We start from the raw sequence: 5,839 nt of genomic DNA, 5'->3' as shown, positions 1-5,839 counted from the left end.
GCTGGAATACTGTTTTTCTAGTCCAATTTGTAATTGTCCCTTATTATTTTGATACATTTCTGCATATATTTTTCTTCTTTTCTGGAATATTACACTATTTGACTTGTAGATACTACAGATACCATGTTTGTCTAAAACAATTTAGTATACATTTAAAATATGTACTTAATTATATAATTGTTACAAATATATTTATGTTAATATGAATTTTAATATTTCACAGGTAGGTATACATAAAGTTTTGTTTCAAAAATAGAGAAATCAATTGTTGTTTAGAACATAAAATTCTATAGTCACTGTGGGAAACAGTTTGATAGTTTCCAGAAACTTACACTGAAACTACTTTATGATCTAGCAAGTCCACTCCAAGGCAAAAACCCAAAAGAACTGAAAATAGGGACTCAAACCAATTCAGTTCAGTCGCTCAGTCATGTCCGACTCTTTGCAACCCCATGGACTGCAGCACACCAGGCCTCCCTGTCCATCACCAACTCCTGGAGCCAACTCAAACTCATGTCCATCAGGTCAGTGATGCCATCCAACCATCACATCCTCTGTCATCCCCTTCTCCCCCTGCCTTCAATCTTTCCAAGCATCAGGGTCTTTTCAAAAATGAGTCAGTTCTTCCCATCAGGTGGCCAAAGTATTGGAGTTTCAGCTTCAACATCAGTCCTTCCAATGAATATTCAGAACTGATCTCCTTTAGGATGGACTGGTTGGATCTTCTTGCAGTCCAAGGGACTCTCAAGAGTCTTCTCCAACACTACAGTTCAAAAGCACCAATTCTTGGCACTCAGCTTTCTTCACAGTCCAACTCTCACATCCATACATGACCCCTGGAAAAAACCACAGCTTTGACTAGACGGACCTTTGTTGGCAAAGTAATGTCTCTGCTTTTTAATATGCTATCTAGGTTGGTCATAACTTTTCTTCCAAGGAGCAAGTGTCTTTTTATTTCATGGCTGCAGTCACCATCTGCTGTGATTTTGGAGCCCAAAAAATAGTCTCTCACTGTTTCCCCGTCTATTTGCCATAAAGGGATGGGACCAGATGCCATGATCTTAGTTTTCTGAATGTTGTTTTAAGCCAACATCTTCACTCCACTTTCACTTTCATCAAGAGGCTCTTTAGTTCTTTTTTGCTTTCTGCCATAAAGGTGGTGTCATCTGCATATCTGAGGTTATTGATATTTTTCCCAGCAATCTTGATTCCAGCTTGTGCTTCATCCAGCCCAGCATTTCACATTATGTACTCTGCATATAAGTTAAATAAGCAGGGTGACAATATACAGCCCTGATGTACTTCTTTCCCGATTTGGAACCAGTCTGTTGTTCCATGTCCAGTTCTAACTGTTGCTTCTTGATCTGTATACAGATTTCTCAGGAGGCAGGTCAGGTGGTCTGGTATTCCCATCCCGTTAAGAATTTTCCAGTTTGTTGTGATCTACACAGTCAAGGCTATGGTTTTTCCAGTGGTCACGTTATGGATGTGAGAGTTGGACTATAAAGAAAGCTGAGTGCTAAAGAATTGATGCTTTTGAACTGTGGTGTTGGAGAAGACTCTTGAGAGTCCCTTAGACTGCAAGGAGATCCAACCAGTCCATCCTAAAGGAGATCAGTCCTGGGTGTTCACTGGAGGGACTGTTGTTGAAGCTGAAACTCCAATACTTTGGCCACCTGATGCGAAGAGCTGACTCATTTGAAAAGACCCTGATGCTGGGAAAGATTGAGGACAGGAGGAGAAGAGGACAACAGAGAATGAGATGGTTGGATGGCATCACCAACTTGATGAACATGGGTTTAGGTGAACTCCGGGAATTAGTGATGGACAGGGGGGCTTGGCGTGCTGTGGTTCATGGGGTTGCAAAGAGTCGGACATGACTGAGCGAATGAACTGAACTGAACTGACAGTCAAGGGCTTTGGCATAGTCAATAAAGCAGAAGTAGATGGTCTTCTGGAACTCTCTTGCTCTTTTGATGATCCAACAGAAGTTGGCAATTTGATCTCTGGTTCCTCTGCCTTTTCTAAATCCAGTTTGAACATCTGGTAGTTCTCGGTTCATGTACTGTTGAAGCCTGGCTTGGAGAATTTTGAGCATTACTTTGCTAGCATGTGAGATGAGTGCAGTTGTGCAGTAGTCTGAACATTCTTTGGCATTGCCTTTCTTTGGGAATACACAATACACAATAGAGAAAAGGTAGAAACAATTCATGTGCCTCAATAGATGAATGTTAAACAAAATGTATATTTATACAAGAGGATACTATTTAGCAAAAAAAAAAAAAGTAATGAAGTTCTAATACATTCTACAAGGATGAATCTTAGAAACGTTTTGCTAGGTGAAATAAGCCAAACACAAAAGAACTAATGATTTATGATTCCATTTATATGAGTACCTAAAGCAGGCAAATCCACAGAAACAGAGTAGAATTGGGTTACCAGGGGTGGGAGGAAGGGAGGGATAAGGAGATGTCATTTAATGGGTGCAGAGCTTCTGTTTGGGATAGTGGAAAGTTCTGGAAACAGATAATGATGGTGGCACAATATTGTGAATGCGCTGAACACCACTGAATTGTACACTTAAAAATGGCTGAAATCACTTTCCTGGCAGCCAGTGGCTGGGACTCTGCACTCCCACTGTAGGGGACCCGAGTTCAATCCCACATGCCACATGATGTGGCAAGAAAGAAAGAAAGGAAGGAAATGGCTGAAATGGTAAATCTTCTATTATGTATGGTGGTGGTTGGTGGTTTAGTTGCTCAGTCATGTCCAACTCTTGCAATCCCATGGACTGTAGCCCACCAGGCTCCTCTGTCTATGGGATTCTCCAGGTTAGAATACTGAAGTGATTTGCCATTTCCTTCTCCAGGGGATATTTCTGACCCTGGGATCAAACCCAGCTCTCCTGCATTACAGGCAGATTCTTTACTGACTGAGCTACAAGGGAAGCTCCTTAAGCTCTGTTATGTATCAGTTCAGTTCTGTTCAGTTCAGTAGCTCAGTTCTGTCTGACTCTTTGAGACCCCATGGACCACAGCTCGCCAGGCCTCCCTGTCCATCACCAACTTCTGGAGTTTATCCAAACTCATGTCCATTGAGTTGGTGATGCCATCAAACCATCTCATCCCCTGTCGTCCCCTTCTCCTCCTGCCCTCTATCTTTCCCAGCATCAGGGTCTTTTCAAATGGGTCAGCTCTTCACATCAGGTGGCCAAAGTACTGGAGCTTCCGCTTCAGCATCCGTCCTTCCAATGAACACTCAGGACTGATCTCCTTTAGGATGGACTGGTTGGATCTCCTTGCAGTCCAAGGGACTCTCAACAATCTTCTCCAACACCACAGTGCAAAAGCATCAACTCTTCGATGCTCAGCTTTCTTTATAGTCCAACTCTCACATCCATACGTGACCACTGGGAAAACCATAGCCTTGATAAGACAGACAAAATCGACTGAAGAGAGTTATCGACAGAGATGAACACAAATATGCTCTGTGACCCAGTAACTCTCTCTCCGTGGGTATCGCGATGGAAAGAAGTACCATGTGCAGCAAAAGACGTGAAGAGCAGTGTTCAAAGCAGCACTCTCAGCGACAGCCGTAGACTGGCTAGAGCCCAGCTCTTCCTCAGCGTGAGGACGTGCCAGTGAGTGGTGGTACACCCAGACAAAGCAGTGCTGTACAGCGATGAGCAGGACTGAGCTACAACTAGTAAGAGTGCAGGCGAATCTCATCAACCAACGTTGAGCCTGAGAAGCCAGGGGTGGAGGAGCGTGGACTCTGTGATGCCGCTTATGTAACTCCAGACCCAGGTGAGAGAAAACTGTGGTGCCGCCTGAATCTTGGCTGTGACTGGAAGTGGCTCTGGAGTACACGAAATGTTCTGGTTTTTGATCAGGGCCCGGGTTAATGGGCGTATTTATTTTGTGGCTCAGCTGGTAAAGAATCCGCCTGCAATGTGGGAGACCTGGGTTTGATCCCTGGGTTGGGAAGATGCCCTGGAGAAGGGAACTACTGCCCACTCCAGTGCTCTGACCTGGAGAATTCCATGGACAGAGGAGCCTGGCGGCCTACAGTCCATGGGGTTGCAGAGTCGGACATGACTGAGCGACTTTCACTTTCACTTTACTTTGTGAAAATCCAGCAAGCTGTACACATATGATTGGTGTACTTGAAGTATGGTTTTACTTCAGGAAAAAGTCTCCTTAAAAAAACCTACACGGTCTCCCACCACCCCCACCACGGGTCCCAGCAGCTCGGGCGGGCGGGAGGAGGTCAGGCTACTCAGCTTTGCGAAGGCTCTCGGCGCGCCGCGGCCCTCGTACCCGGCTCTCGCCCGCCCCGTGGCCAGGATGCCCAAGAGGAAGGTCAGCTCCGCCGAGGGGGCGGCGAGGGAGGAGCCCAAGAGGAGATCGGCGAGGTTGTCAGCTAAACCGGCTCCTGCAAAAGTGGAAACGAAGCCAAAAAAGGCGGCGGGAAAGGATAAATCTTCAGACCAAAGGGAAAAGAGGAGCAAAGGGGAAACAGGCGGAAGCGGCCAGCCAGGAGACTAAAGACCTACTTGCAGAAAATGGAGAGACAAAAACGGGGAGAGCCCAGCCTCTGATGAAGCAGAAGAGAGAGAAGCCAAGTCTGATCAATAACCACACACGAGTCCTGTCGGTGGTCCGTTTCCCTTCTTGTGCAATCCAGAGGAATATTTTTATCAACTATTTTGCAAATGCAAGTTTTTTAGTAGCTCTAGAAACATCTTTTAAAAGGAGGGAATCCCGCCTCACCCCATTTTTCAAGTGTAAATACTTTAAGAGGTGAAATCATTTGCTGGCTGTTTATTTTTTGGTGCAACCAGAACATAGTGGGTACTGGGTACGGGAGGCTTTGATTGTCTCGGGTGTCAGCTTAGCACTCCATAGGTGGGGGCAGCTTTTATACCCTATGATACAAAAGCATACTGAATAGCAGTTTGGAGTCACTTGTGCGTTTAATGTCTTGAACACTTTAAATGACTTCTCTTCCCATGTTGCTTTGGGAGAATTATTTCCTACAGCAAACCACTTTCTGATCGTGGCTCTCCTGGTCAGAATTTCGTGCACTATACTGTAACACCTTTGGTCGTGGTAGTCCTGTAACTTGTAGTTCCTAGTAACTTGGTTAATGTGCTGTGAATGATTGACAGTTTGGGTATGTAGTGTATACGATACTGAATTGTGAATCAGTGGGACTGATGACGTAACACCATATCAACATTTGAAGATACTGGTACTTGATATGCTGTTAAGGAAAGTTTGCTCCAAATTCTAAGCTGGAAAGTCCCTGGAATAACTGTTAAGAACCACAGCTACATGACATTTCAGATTTCTGGTACGTATGTGAAGAATTGTGTACAGATTGGAATGTCTGTGCAGTGATCCTCCAAACAACCAATAAAATCTCAGTTATAAAAGGAAAAAACCCACACGATGTGCAAAATACGTAACTAATGAGGCCTACTGTTTAGCACAGGGACGTCTTCTCAGTACTCTGTAAAGACCTATCAGTCGGTTCGGTCACTCAGTCGTGTCCGACTCTTTACGACCCCATCAACTGCAGCACGACAGGCCTCCCTGTCCATCATCAACTCCCAGAGTTTGCTCAAACTTATGTCCATTGAATCAGTGATGCCATCCAACCATCTCATCCTCTGTCACCCGCTTCTCCCACCTTCAGTCTTTCCCAGCATCAGGGTCTTTTCAAATGAGTAAGTTCTTTGCATCAGGTGGCCAAAGTATTGGAGTTTCAGCTTCAGCATGAGTTCTTCCAGTGAATACTCAGGACGGATTTCCTTTAGGATGGAGTGGTTGGATCT

General features: G+C 44.8%; 1 pseudogene; it reads left to right on the top strand.

Moving 5' to 3' along the window:
- Positions 1 to 4,346: 4,346 nt before the first annotated feature.
- On the top strand, positions 4,347 to 4,637 carry LOC138070750 (non-histone chromosomal protein HMG-14 pseudogene; annotated as a pseudogene).
- The last annotated feature ends 1,202 nt before the right edge of the window (positions 4,638 to 5,839 follow it).

This window comes from Capricornis sumatraensis, chromosome 2, assembly GCF_032405125.1.
Source record: "Capricornis sumatraensis isolate serow.1 chromosome 2, serow.2, whole genome shotgun sequence".
Taxonomy (NCBI): Eukaryota; Metazoa; Chordata; class Mammalia; order Artiodactyla; family Bovidae; genus Capricornis; species Capricornis sumatraensis.
This window is presented reverse-complemented; position numbering and strand designations above follow the sequence as displayed.